This window comes from Caretta caretta, chromosome 1 (assembly GCF_965140235.1).
Source record: "Caretta caretta isolate rCarCar2 chromosome 1, rCarCar1.hap1, whole genome shotgun sequence".
In the NCBI taxonomy this organism is placed as follows: domain Eukaryota; kingdom Metazoa; phylum Chordata; order Testudines; family Cheloniidae; genus Caretta; species Caretta caretta.
The window spans coordinates 226,567,004-226,581,915 of record NC_134206.1 but is presented as its reverse complement, the minus strand read 5'-3'; the positions used below and the strand labels follow the sequence as shown (position 1 = coordinate 226,581,915).

At 44.4% G+C, this 14,912-nt stretch overlaps 1 protein-coding gene across 3 annotated transcripts in view; it reads left to right on the top strand.

The window, feature by feature from the left end:
* The window catches only part of ETV6 (ETS variant transcription factor 6), a 165,180-nt gene that overhangs the window by 24,583 nt on the left and 125,685 nt on the right, over window positions 1-14,912 (top strand). The window lies entirely within an intron of this gene.

Here is a 14,912-nt window from a genome sequence, read left to right as displayed (position 1 = left end):
CCAGTACCCACCTTAAATTGGCCCTGTGGCCCCACACAGCTCTGCCAATGCCCCTTAAATATGTTCTATAACAGCTTTTGCTGTATCCGTACTGGAGCTTCACTCAGCTCTGTCAATGTACAGCAGCTGTGAACTTTAGCACCCCATCCAAATTCAGTCTTGTGCCCCCATTCTCTGCTCCCTGTTTTCTAGGTTGAGACAGTCGATCTTGACACATTGGTGTGGAATGTAGGGACACTTTCCAAGTGGTGACAGGTTTCAGAGTGGTAGCCTGTATCGGCAAAAAGAACGAGGAATACTTGCAGCACCTTAGAGACTAACAAATTTATTTGGGCATAAGCTTTCATGGGCTATAACCCACTTCATCAGATGCAATGATTCTATCACAATTTCTGGCTACATGTGGTTTGAAGCAGAATTGCAGGGGACTCTGTGTGTGTGAAGGGGTGGGGAGAGATTGCAGATTAGAAAATGAGGGTAGGAGGGCTTCCTGAAAGTGTGGAAGTGCAGAGGAGAGAGACTAAAATAATATCGTCTGGTGAATTCAGAAAGGTGTGGGATGGCTCCCTTCAAATGTCATTCATGAGGCACTGCCCCCCTGAACTATCCCACTGAAAACGTGTGGCATGTAGGGTTTGCCATGCCAGATCAGATCGGGGCTCCATCAGCTGCTGGATCTTACCTCCAGCTCTGTGCCATATCAGATACTTAAGAGGAAGGTGAAATCCCCTGCCATAAAACACCTGGTCAGTTGTGGAGTGGTGTATGTGGGACAGGGAATTCCCTCCCAGTCACTGGTAGCAACTTGCATAGGTCTTGAAGCATGAGACTTAATTTAGCTGAATTTAGCATTACATTTATGATCCCACAGTTCCTCCCACAATCTGTAGCTAAAGATTATGGGGCTTGAAAAAGCCTAATAGTCAATCCCTCCTTTTTTCTCCCCAGTTGCTCCCCCAATGGGTGGAAGAGAGACACTTCCTTCAACTATCCCCCCACATGGCAAGATCAAAGGGAGATTATTTGGCTGGGGCCAAATAGCAGCTGTTTTCTCCTCCTAGTGATTATCTGGGAGATGCCCTGACTGCTGCGTGGCCTGCCCAGCTGCGTGGGGAGGATAAGAAGAGAAGCTGATGAGCCATACAGCTGCTACATTGAGGGAAGCTGCCCACTGAGCAGTAACTAGGCCTAGATCTTCAGACGAGGCCAGATCCAAGACAAAGTTCTAGTCATTAGCAGCCCTGGTCTCTCAGAGCAAAGCACTTAAGTAGCTCACGAAAGCTTATGCTCAAATAAATTGGTTTGTCTCTAAGGTGCCACAAGTCCTCCTTTTCTTTTTGCAGATACAGACTAACAGGTCTGCTACTCTGAAACCTGTTAAGTTGGTGAGTAGCCCCATTGGCATCCCTATTCCTTGCTGAGTAGCATTGCCAGAAATGTTTGCTAAGTTCCAATCACAGGGCCAGCTACACCTAGGCAAACCTATAAGATGATTACACAGGTGTCACTGAGGAAGGAATTGGAAAACAATGGGGTTGCAGAGGTGTAAACGAGGACAGAATTTGGCCTACAGAACCTGTACTACTGTTAATGATACATGAGATGGAGGGGAGGAAAACAATCCCCCCTTCCTCCCCCAAGTTGACAGGACTGTCGGATTCCATGTTGAGCTATGTTGAAATTTAAATCCTGGAGCTCTGAGTAGATATGTTGAAAGAGACAAAAGGAGAGACACTCACTGACATTCACCAACTAAAAACTCTACCACAGCTACACAAAAAGCCCCCATTAATCATGCCAGGAATATTTAAAGCACCTTTGTTTTTTTTTAAACTGACCATTATTTCAATACATTTTCCTGCCTCTCTTCAAAAGAGAGCCTCAATATTTGCAATTACTCTGGCATAACATTTTTCACGATTATACTAAGAGGCAGGCTTAGGTCAGCAGAGAGAAGCAGCTTTAATGAATCCAAATGTTTGTCAGCCAGCCTAGCTTTTGTATTGGTACCAATGGGCTGTGCCAACAAAATGATCCCCTCCAGAGATTTCAAGTCATGGGCTGTTTGTGGGATTAGGATAGAGTGGGGAGAGAGTTACAACTCCATTTTCTACTTGAGTTCATGTAATTTATGCTGCAAGATAGATTCTTTCCCTTTCCTCCACCACCACCAGATTTTTAGGATCCATACAATGGTCCTGATCCTGCATCATAAAAGTTAATGGGAAGTTTGCCATTGACTTAAATAGGAACAAGTCCAGAGGGTACGCTTGCATGGGGACTTAGTCAGATGAGACTACTTGTGAGAGAATGAATTTCAGGCTCAGATGCCTAGAGGATTTTCTTTTCTTTCCCTACTCGACAGACCCAGGATTTTGTGAGCAGCAAAGTCATTTTCAGAATTAGGACTCAATCCTGCTCGCATTGTAATCAGTGGGAATTTTGGTACTGGTTTCAGTAGGAGCAGGATTGGTCTCTTAAGGAAGAAAAAGTGATTTGCTCTTGTGTATGGATTTAAGGTTTATTTTTTTTAAAAAAGATTTCTTTTCTAACATTAGGGAGTAATGCATCATAGTTGAAGCAGGGGTCTGTGAGATAGAACTACTGACATTTATGACCAACTCTGCCCCAGACTTCTTATCTGGAGAGGTGGTTGCACTTTCTGTGCCTCAGTTTCCTCTTGTATCAAAGAGGTGATAAAATACTCATATACTCATGGGAATGCTGGGAGGCTTTAATTAATTTATATCTGTAAAGTATTTATCAATCCTAAGATGTAATGCTCCATGTACTGTAAGTGCAGAGTATTAGCAATAATATGAAATTATTTTGTATTTATTTGTTAAATAGGATCATTTGGTTTCGGGGGTTGGGGTAGTTTAGAAAGAGGTGAAGAGGCATGTGAGAAAAGAAAAGTGAAGAGAAAGGAGGTAGGTGGTTGAAAGATCAGAAAAGAGACCAGAACCTACCCACGGCCATCAGGGTTTGTGGAGATGCCATCAAATTGGAAAGCATCAAGCTAACATTGAGCTTCCTTTTTAACTTGATGAATAAAAAGTGTTTAATAATTAGCAAGTAAAATAATAAGCTTCCCCCCCTTCTTTGTAGTCTTTAGCAGATGCCCAAAATAATTAAAATAAAGGAATATGGAATTTCCCATGTTCTGAGGGAACTACTTTGATTTTGGGGATGGGCTGATGGAAATGTAGCATCCAGAAAGGATTGCTCACCCTTGAAGTGCATCAAGAGGTCTAGTTCAGCACATAACAGAGCATCGCTGAAGAAAGGAAAAGAAATGCATGTCAGGGATGGTCTTGATAATACTTAGTCCTGCCATGAGTTCTGGGGACCGGACTAGATGACCTCTTGAGGTCCCTTCCTGTCCTACGATTCTATGATTCCTTAAGTAACAAGACATTTGTGATGCAAGTTGAGTGGAAACAGGGTGACTCAAGTTTGAGACTGAAAGTTTGTTTTTAATTCACCCTGTCGTACCCAGGTAGTTGCAGTACACATGGTTTGTATCAAAGCTCAGCTGAACTTTCATAACCAAATCATCAGGATCTTGCAAAACACACATGGTGTTAGGTTTTGCTACGCCTCAGGCCTGGTCCATCTAAAGTTCTGCTGAGTTTTGTGCACCTGCTGTCAAACTTGTGCTAAGCTTTGACCTATCAAGGCTTGAGTTTCTTACAGTTTGGGGTTGAAATCATGCAAAAGCTCTGGTTATATGTCCTTTTGACCAGAGATGAGCTTAAACAGAAGTCCCTGATATGAACGCTCCCAGACTTGGAGCTTTGATATCTAGATCTAGTTAGAAATTTTAAATGGAAAGAGTTGACTTTTCCCTTCCCTCCCTACGTACCTTTGTGTAAATAAAAAATTGTAAAGCGTGTTTTGCTTACAACAAAAAAGACCAAGTATCAGATACTTCATTTGAAAGATGAATTTGTTGGGAAAGTTGTGAGTGGATCTTGAATCACCCAGCTCTCCTCAGTGTCCGTCACAAGGTTCATGTTATCTTGAAAACTGGGGAAACAGGGAATCCAATGTGATTGAACACGCTTTACAACCTTAGCTATGGGGTTCACCTGCAAAGAAAATCTAAGAGGCAATACATTACCCTTTCTGCTCCTGCAAAGTTAGACCCCTCAAGGTCCCAGTACTGCAAACACACATGTACAAGAATTGTCCCATTGAGTTTGAGAGGGTTACTCATGTGTGTACTCAAGTGATTTTCTATAAAAAGGAGTTTAACAAAATATACATGTGATTTAAGCAACATACTCTATATAGGCCTGAGCCAAAGCTCACTGAAGACAATGGGAAGACTTCCACTGATCTTAATGGGCCCTGGGATCTGTTCCATATTGCCTATATTGAGTCAAATGACTCCTTTTTCAAACCAGGGTAAATAGCAATATTCACGTCACTTTTTCCATCAGTGCAGCTTGCCTGCTCTAGGGTTTTACTGCAGTGCAGCTACATCATTGTAGCTACCCACAGCACTAAAAACTCCAGTGTAGCCAAGCCCATAGTATGGTCTCAAGCCAAGACCCTGATCCTCCAATCAGATCTGTGTAGGTACTGTGCCTGTACAGACCCTTGCTGACTTCAGTGGGACTGCAGGTGTTCAGGGATCCACTCCCATGGATCCGATTGCAGGAATGGGGCTCCAAGTGAGCAAGAATGCAAGTGCTGCTCTCTTTTAAGGGATGAATTTGATGGGGGGATTTTGGGATACAGCCCAGCCAATTCTAAGCACTAGAAATGTTTCTGTGATCCTTGGGCAGACCTTCCCACTCTCACATTTTAATAGCTGCCCTGTATATGGAAACATTTATAAGGCAGCTACAGGAAAGGCTTTGATTAGCACCGTCTCCTCACACTGTCACAGAAGCAGCAAAACACAGTCAATTAAGTCTAATTGTCATGAAATTTTGCATGTTCATAGGGCAACAAAAATGATTAGGGGTATGTAATGGCTGCTGTAGGATTAATAAGACTGTGACTTTTCAGTTTGGAAAAGAGACTGCCAAGGGGGGGATAATATAGAGGTTTATAAAATTATGACTGGGGTGGAGAAAGTAAATAAGGAAGTGTTATTTATTCCTTCTCATTAGGACTAGGGGCCACCACATGAAATTAATAGGTAACAGGGTTAAAACAAACGAAAGGAAGTATTTCTACACACAACGCACAGTCAACCCGTGGAACTCTTTGCCAGAGGATGTTGTGAAGGCCAAGTCTATAACAGGGTTCAAATAAGAACTAGATAAATTCACGGAGGATAGGTCCATCACTGTCTATTAGCCAGGATGGGCAGGGATGGTGTCCCTAGCCTCTGTTTGTCAGAAGCCGGGAATGAGAGACAGGGAAAGGTTCTCTTGATGATTACCTGTTCATTCCCTTTGGGGCACCTGGCATTGGCCACTGTCAGAAGACAGGATACGGGGCTGGATGGACCTTTGGTCTGACCCAGTATGGCCATTCTTATGTTCTTATGTTCTATGTCCTATGAACAGGCTTTGAGTGAACTCTGAGGCTGTGATTTTCAGACTTCCCTGAAATTCAATGGGAGTCGTGCACCTAACTCCCTTAGGCTCCTTTGAAAATCCCACCCTGAAGCCTTGTATTCATTTTGTTCATTACATTTTATACTTGTAACTTTCACTGTTTCTGCTGCATTCAAAGGAGTCTTTCTATAGTTGCTGTAACTCCTATAAACTCTTAACAGCTGTAACCTAAAACTCTAGTTTGGTGATGAAAGTTACTCTTTCAAATTTCAAAAGTTGTGAGTTCAAACTTTGGAAAAGTGGTGATTTTCACGGAAACGGCTTCTAATTTTTCCAATTAATGTGATTATAAATTTATTCTCAAAAAAATAAAGAAATAGTTGCATCCAAACATTTCACAAGTTGTTAAAGCCAAGTTAAAAAAAGAACTAGTTCATCCATCTAAAAATGAGATACCATTAAAGGAATCTGTTTCAGAAATGTTAAACAAAGCGATATTAGAGCTTAGTTAGTCCCCTTTCCTATAGTTCATGCACTCACACGAGTGCTGAATTTGCTAAGTGATTTTGTTAAAACTTTTTTCAAACAAAGAATTTCTTACAGCAGTGAGTTCCACAGATTAGTTAGGTGTTGTATTTAAATGGAAAAAGAGAGAATTTCCATATCAGTTTTAAATTTGCCTTTCAAGAACTATCCCTTTGCTCTTGCATTATACAAGTAGGTAATTAGGAGGGACAGATTTACCATCTCTAAACCATTCATTATTTTCTATATCTCTATCACATCTCCTGTTCTTTTCTTCAGAACTAGACAGTCCCATTTTTTTTTCCTGCCTCTACTCATACAGAAGTCTCTGTTTGTTTCCTTCACCCATCTCTGGACCCGACTAGATCTGCTATTTCTTTTTTGTAGTTAGGGTGGCCAGAACTAAACACAGTCTTGCCGGTTTTCATTGGGTTGTCTACAATGATGTTCAGGTCATTTTCCAGCGGGCTTATAGCTAATTTAGAGTCCAGCACTGTGTAACATTAGTTCAGGTTACTCCTTCCGAAGTACAGTGTCTAGCTTTTGTCAATGTTGTAGTTCATCTGCCATCATGCTTCTCTTTCAAGTGCCATTAATCTGGCTAGGTGCCTCTGGAGTTCTCTACATTCTTTATTCCTGACTAACCTTAAATACTGTGTCCTCTGCAGATTTCCCCCTCTCACTGTTCACCCTCATTTCTAGATTAAATATATTAAATGACACTGGGTCCAGTATGGTTCCTTGGGAAACCCTATTGTTAACCTTCCACCAGCTTGAAAACTTCCTGTTCATTCCTACTGTCTTGTTAAGGATTTGGCTCAAAAGAACTAAATGGTGGTGGAATATATTTAATATATTTAATATATTTTAAATTAGGCCTCATAGACATAGGTTTCAAAATAGTGTTTAAATGTGAACGGGTCAAACTCACTTGCCAAGTAAGCCATATTCTAACACAGCTTTATCAAAGCCTGAACCAAAACCACTCTGAGCAGGGTTAAATGACATGGTGATAGAAATGCCTGAGCTGTGTCTACATCACAGCTTCTACCTTTGGTTCTTTCAGTGAACCTGCTACATCAGTAAATTGCAGGTCCCATTTTTGCCAGTGTAGATGAGGCTTTAAAGATCCTGGCCCTACCTGTAATGTGATTTGCTTTACCAGCATGGAGGGGCCCAGACCACTATCTGGATCCCAACAATCCCAAACTTTGGGGAACTGGGACTTCCACAGAGCTAGTTTTGTCATGGCCTCAACCTGAAATCCTCCGAATAAAGTTAAGTGACAATGGAACAAAAAATGCCTGATGCATGTTGACGCTATAGCTTCCACCTGCAGAGCTGCACTGGTGATGAACTAGGGATCCGATTTTTGCAGCCTGTATGTCCAGCCTTGTTTTTCAAATGTTGAAGCCTTTTTATGGTTTGCCTCTGCCTAATTTTTTCCTGAAATCTTGCAGGAAGCTCAGCTTGCTGTGTCCACTGATAGCAGCGGAAGTATCAGGAACCAAACAAATATATTGACTACTTAGGTGTGTCATTTTAAGTGAGCACGACATACCCTGTTATTTCTTCAGAACAGTGTGACTTAGTGCACAGAGCGCTGGTCTGGGACATGTTTTTCCCCCCAGTTCTGCCACCCGCCTGCTAGGTGACTTTGGGCAAGTCGCTTTACCGCTCTGTGCCTCCGTTTCTCCATTTTTAAAATGAGGATAATGATACTCACCATATTCAAAATGCTTTGCGATCTACGGATGAAATGTGCTGCATAAGAGAGAGGTATTTTGTGACTGGCTGCATTTGTGCTTAAAATCTGTCCAAACGTGCCATAATCTTAACTGGGCTAAAAGGGATGTTTTGCACTAAGCTCTAATTTCAATTATCTTTGTGAGAAAATGAAAGTGGGAGGCTGGTAGTACTGGCTAAAAACACCTCAGGCATAATGAGAGCAACTGTGGCCCAAGCTTCCCCCTTCACAGCTCTGTCAATGACCTGCAGCTGCCAGTTAGCTTTACCAGTGCGGCACAATACACTGCAATCCTGACCTGCAGCACATCCTGTTCTTCCAGTCGCTTGGCTTCTGTAGGACAGAGACTGCTGGTTATGCTGCATTGTGTCAAACTGCACAGTGTCTTTTGTGTGTGGATAAGTGAGGATTAGGAGGAAATACTTTTCTTGTGGCCCGGGCCCAGGTCTCCAGAATTGGGAGGCCAATGTGCTAACTCATTGCATCAGCAAGGCCCCCAAGTTCTGCACATGGTTTACAGGAGTACAGGCTCCTGGTTTATAGAGCTGAAAGCACCTGATTCTGTAAAAGCAGACTGGGTTTCTAGAACTGGAGGTAATTGAAATTATCCCAGGGCAACTTTAATCAGCAGATAATTCATTGCCTTGATGTATCTTCTGATCCCAGCATCACTCAAGCTGACCTGTGGCAACTATTTTCTTAGCTCAATTGAGCGAAGTTACTGCTTTGAGGCCAGGAGGTCCTCCATTCAAAACCAGGCTCCCCCATCTCTGCAGCTATTACACATGTGCTCTGACTTCTAATGTTAATTCACCCTCTATCCTGAACCCTGCAACATCTGTTCAGCTAAATTTTCATCCCACTAGTAGGAAAGTAATTCTGCTGTGCAAAAGGGGAGAGAGAATTGGGAGCAAAGGATGTGTCGTTCTGAGAGTGCAAGTTGCTTCTTGCTTCAGCTCCTTTATTTTATACTGAATTTAACTGCCGTTTAGAATGAGCAGGCTGCTCTCAGCAACAAGCAGTCCATAAACCACCTCTGTTTCCTGCTGATTTCATGTTTCGCTAGGAAAGACATTGCACAGGAATCGAGATAGGATTGACTAATGAGCATGGGCATTTGTGGAAGAACCACACTCGAGACAGGCTCATTCTCTCTCTCTCTCTCTCTTTCTTCCAACTCACTCTGAAGGGAGCTAGCTACAACTCACCATCTAACAATAGGCCTGCCCTGAGCCCTTCTCTTGTGCCACGGTTTTGCCCCATTCTGAAACTGCCATCTGTCTGAAAATTCATTAAGGGCTCTATGACCCAGATGTTTGTGGAGTGATATTGAAGCAGCGGTCACTGCTTTAAAAGAAATACTTAGCAATATTTCTTCCAAAGACCTTCTAGTGCAGGGGTCGGCAACCTATGGCATGCGTGCCAAAGACGGCATGCGAGCCGATTTTTAATGGCACGCTGCTGCCTGCTGGGTCCCAGCCGCCGGCCCCACTCAGCCCGCTGCCGAACCCAGGCCAGGACCCCGACAGGCAGCAGCGTGCTATTAAAAATCCTGCCTGCCCTGGCCCGCTCTTCTCCGCCCCCACTCCCGCGAGCTCCCCCCTCCCCCACCTCTTCCCCCAGCATGCTGGGTTCCTGCCCCTCCCCCGTCCCTCCCTGCCTCCCATCAGCTGATGGCCCTTGTGCGGGACGGGGAGAAGGGAGAAGCAGAGCCACAGCGCGGGCGGAGAAGAGGTGGGGACGGGGCCTTGGGGAAGGAGGTGGAATCAGGGCATATCCCCTCCAGCCCTTTGCTGTGAGCTGCTCTGGGCAGGGGGCTGGGACCACCCCCATGACCCTAGCCCACACCCCCAGCCCTCTGCCCTGACCCCTGCACCCCCCTCACACACCCCCAGCCCTCTGCCCTGATCCCGGCACCCCTCACACACACCCAGCCCTCTGCCCTGATCCCTGCACCCCTCCACAACCCCAGCCTTGACTCCAGCACCCCCCACACTCCATGCCCTGACTCCTGTACCTCTGTCACACACCCCCAGCCCTCTGCCCTGACCCCTGCACCCTGCCATGACCCCAGCCTTGACTCCAGCACCCCCCACACCCCATGCCCTGACCCTAGCACCCCACACACATACCCAGCCCCCCACACCCCATGCCCTGACTCTTGCACCCCCCACATTCTCACCCCCACTCTGAGCACCAAATGGGAGCTCCTGCACCCCCCCACCCCACATTCCTATCTGCACCCCTCCCACCAAATAGGAGCTGCCCAGGTAAGCACTCCACACCCAAACCTCCTGCCCCAACCCTGAGCCCCCTCCCTCATTCCAGCTCCTCGCCAGACCCTGCACCCCAACCCCCAGCCTGCTTCTTCACCCCCAGCCCTGTGCTTAGCGCACTCCCACCCTCAGCTCAGTGCAGAGAGAGGGGAAGAGAATGGGCTAGAACCAGGGAGAAGGTAGGTACCCACTGTACGTGGGCAGGGCCGGGATCCCAGACCAGCAGCGGGCTGAGCGGGCCGGTGGCGTAAGATCAGCATTTTAATTTAATTTTAAATGAAGCTTCTTAAACATTTTGAAAACCTTGTTTACTTTACATATGACAATAGTTTAATTATCTAATATATAGACTTATAGAGAGAGACCTTCTAAAAAACGTTAAAATGTATTACTGGCACACAAAACCTTAAATTAAAGGGAATAAATGAAGACTCGGCACACCACTTCTGAAAGGTTGCTGACCCCTGTTCTAGTGCTTCCTGGGATACTATGGGAAGCATTTTTTAATAGAGAGAATTGTGCACAGGCATAATGTTTTCTAGACTTCTCTTCCCTCATTTTTTAATTACGGGAGGTGTTTGCATGCAAACAGGATTTCTGCCTCTTAAGAGTCCATCTGCTTCCACTGCTCATTCTCCACCTGAAATCTTAACCCACTGCATGGGACATCACGCACATTTCAACAGCAGCTCTCTGTGAAGAGAAGTCCTGAGTAGTTGTTCCTGTGGTGAAGAGATTAAGAGTATTCAAGGCTCTCTTGGTCTACGGTTTGAGCACTTTCAAAGGGACAAACCATGTTCAGGTTGTCCGCAGACCTGTTTTCAGCCAAACCTGAAGAAACAGAGGCTAAAGTTCAGCTAGAACTGAGGGCTCTACAAGGGTGAAGGAAACTTACTGAATTGCTACCAATGAAAGTCAACCTAAGAATTAATTTCTGTAAGGTTTTCCATTGGTTTCAATGGGCTTTGGATCAGGCCCTATGTGCTTGGTGAGTGAGAGCTACTCAGGGACATAAGGGGACTGCTTTTTATACAAGCGTCTTTAGAGGTACTCATTTGTACAGTTGAACAAGCTAGGGCTGAGCCAGACACAAACTTTGTATCTGGAGCTGAACTTTTCCGGGGCTTCAGCTCTCTTTTTTGGTTGGGACCCATCTCTAGAGCAGAGAGGTGACCACCTGAGACTTAAACTGGAGAACAAGAAGTTACATCAGAAAAGCAGTGTCCGTGTGAGCTCTGATGCCTGTTCTCAGCCTTCAGGGCTTCTGTTGCCTTTCTATGTGCTTTTTGCAAAGCATTGTATACACCAATAGTGCAAATAAAAGTAGTGGTGTGTGTGTCCCCCGGTAAAGTCACACATGCAAATTTATGTAAAGATATGCATATTAGTCCTGGCACTCTGGCCCCTTGTAAGTTGCCAGTGCAGCCATTGGTTTTGCACCACTGCCCTAAGTAAACAAAGATCTTGTTTTCATGCTGTCCCTGTATATCTGTGGCTGTGACTTGAATGGTGGGTGGGAATCTGAGTACTTGCCTCTTTAATTATCTGATTTGCATTAATAAGGTAGCTAGAATTGCAAGTGAGCTGTCAGGTTCTTCAAGAACACTGGGTATGTCTCGAGTGCGGCTGGGAATGAACCTCCCAGCCTGCATGGACTGACACGTTAGCTCTGCATGAGCTAGTGCACTAAAAATAGCAGTGTGCATGTTGTGACACAGGCTAGCCACTCAAGCACAAACTTCCCCAACCCCTTGGGTCCCATACTCCGGTGGCTAACCCACGCTGCTGCCCAGGCCGCAACATCCACACTGCTATTTTCAGTGCGCTAGCTCGAGTAGAGCTAGTGTACGTCTGTCTGTCTAGGCTGGGGAGCACGCTCCCAACTGCAGTGTAGACAGACCCTCTGAGGGTATATTTCTAGAGTAGGAAAACAGGTTTTTATTTTAAAATGTGTTCACCATGATCAGCTAGCTCGTGTTAAAATACACTTTGCCCTGTCTATGCCAGGGTTTTAAAATGTGTTAGCTAAATTGTATTAACTATCATATTTTTAAAGTGCTTTTTTGTCCTAATTTAGATTTACCCTAAGAGTCTCACTAGACTGGAGTTTGAGATCCTGTTTTAACCAGAGTAAATTGATAGTCAATTAACTAACATGGTTATAAATGCTACTCCAGACATTCCCCAACATTTGGTTTAGACACACACGCTTGTGGTTTATTTTATGGCTGAAGCCCCATCCACTAGATTTAAACCCTAGGGTAAACTACAACTGTTTGTGTCCTGAAACACGTTTGTGTGGAGTGTCTACACTACCGTGAACAGTCACGTTAGTTAATTTGAGTTAATTGGCAATCAGTTAATTAAATTGAATACAGGACCACAAACTCTAGTCTAGTCAAACTCTAAAGTAAATACAAGATTGTCAGATTTCCTCCTCCCAGTTTGATGGAAGGATAGAGATCCCTTAACAAAGGCCTCAATGCATTCCACAAATAGGGAAGAATTTTGCCTTTCTTACTCATGGTGAGTGGTTTCAATAGAGCTACTCCTAATTAGCAAGGGTGGCAGAATCTGTGCCTTGGACCAGTTAGAAGGATGATAATGGTTGGGCAATGGATTTAAGGACTGGGGGAATCCTTGTTTAAATATGGGTTAAGAAGAAACTGGTATTAATGGAACCACTGTCTGAAAAGAGAGTCTCCAGACCCTGGACTTATCATTTCCTTCATTTGAGTGACTAATTTTGCTGAAAAAAATAGAATCAAATCCTTTAAAAGTCCGTGTTCCTCCTCATATTTTGTAGTGCCCCACATGTCCAGAAAAATGAACAGAAAAATGTGGGCTTTATTTGGTAGAATCCAATGGGATATTTGGACTTGCAGCTGACCTGTACTAACTTGAATTAATTGATTGCCACTTAACTAACATGACTGTTTGTGTTAGTGTAGACACTCCACAGATGTTTGCTCCAGGACACAAATGTTTGTAGGTTACCCTCGTTCATTTTTAAGCCCTCCTGCTGCACTTAAGGCTTTGTGATCCCACGAGGAGAACCAAATGCAAATAAATGAATAAATGATAAGGCTGTTGTTTTACAGGCTTTTTAAAGTTAAAACGAGAGGGTTGCTCACTTTGTTGCTTGTGGAGGCCGAGTATATCGCACATGCCAGGGGCTCCTTGTGTCCCTCCATTCTCCCTCCTTCCCCCACTTGGCCTCCTAAACTCCCTGTGTGCCACCCTCCCATCCTGCCAGGAACTCCCTGCAATGCCTCTCACCACCTCCCTTACGGTAGGGGCTCTCTGTGCCCGCCTTTCCCACCTCTGCCAGGATCCTCCATTATCCGGCTATGCCTGGGGCTCTGTGTTCCCCATTTCCCCCTCCCCACTCCCTGCCCCCAGCATCCTAGCAGTATGCCTGCGCTACAGAGACTATACCAACATAGCTATGTCGGCATAATCTGTAGTATAGACACAGCCTATGCTGACAGAAGGAGTTTTTCTGTCAATATAGGACCACCGCCGCCCCAAAGAATGTTAGTGACATTGAGGGGAGCCCTCTTCTGTCCGCTGAGGGTATATCTACATGACAAGTGCTCCAGTGCTGCAGCTACGCCACTATAGCCTAGATGGTTCCTACATCAACGGAAAGCGTTCTTCCATTGATGTCGTTAATCCATCCCTCAAGAAGCGATAGTTAGATGAATTCTTCCATTGACCTCGCTGTGTCTACAATGGGGTTAAGTCGACCTACCTGCAGCGCTCAGGGTGCAAAATTTTTCATACCTCTGCCCAACGTAGCTGTGCTGATATAATTTTTCAGTGTAGACCAAGCCTTATTCTCCTTCTTTCTTTTTCTTTCTGTTTCAGGAGCCTGGCCTACACTTAAAATTTAGCGCTGTAGCTATGCCGACTAATCCCCAGTGTAGACAGAGCTCAATCGATGGAGGAATATTTCCATTGACCTGACTATGTTGCTCAGGGAGGTGGTGCTCCTACACTGACAGAAAAACCCCCTTCCGTCGGCATAGGCTGCATCTACACTATGGGATTATGTCGGCAAAGCTATGGTGACATAGGGTAGACACACACAGAGGGTGTCAACATTTTTAGTATTGGGAAGATGGGCAGAGATAAAGTGACAGATATTGTTATGATGGAATGTGTTCAGGCTGCCACCAACCAGCAGTTACAAAGGAGTTGAAGCTGCTCGCTCTGCTAACAGGATGCCAGGCGCTCTGTGTGTCCATCATTCCCCCTTTTGTTTTTTGCAGTTTTCACCCAAATCAATGTTCTAGGGATCAATGGGTTGTGCCCACTGATGCCTAGAACATTCCCTGAAATTTTGGAATTGATCGGATGTGGCGTTCCGCAATTATCATGTTACTGACTGACAGAGAAATGCCTTTAAATTGAGAAAATGCAACTCATAAGAGGGGTTTTCACATACCTTTCAGCATGGCTTCCTGATCGCCACGCTTCAGGCAGTCCTTTTTACTAAAATTATCAATGTATTTGTTTTATATATATCTGTGTATATAATGTCTCCCTCTGTATGTGTGTGCATGTACATATAGATAGATAGATTATATTGTGAGATACAGTGGAACCTCAGAGTTACGAACACCAGAGTTATGAACTGACTGGTCAACCACGCACCTCATTTGGAACCAGAAGTACACAATCAGGCAGCAGCAGAGATAAAAAAGACCAAAAAAACCCAAACAAACAAACCAATACTGTACAGTATCGTGGTACACCATCAAAAATAAAGGAAAAGTTTAAGGTAAGGAAACTGTTTCTGTGCTTGTTTCATTTAAATTAAGATGGTTAAAAGCAGCATTTTTC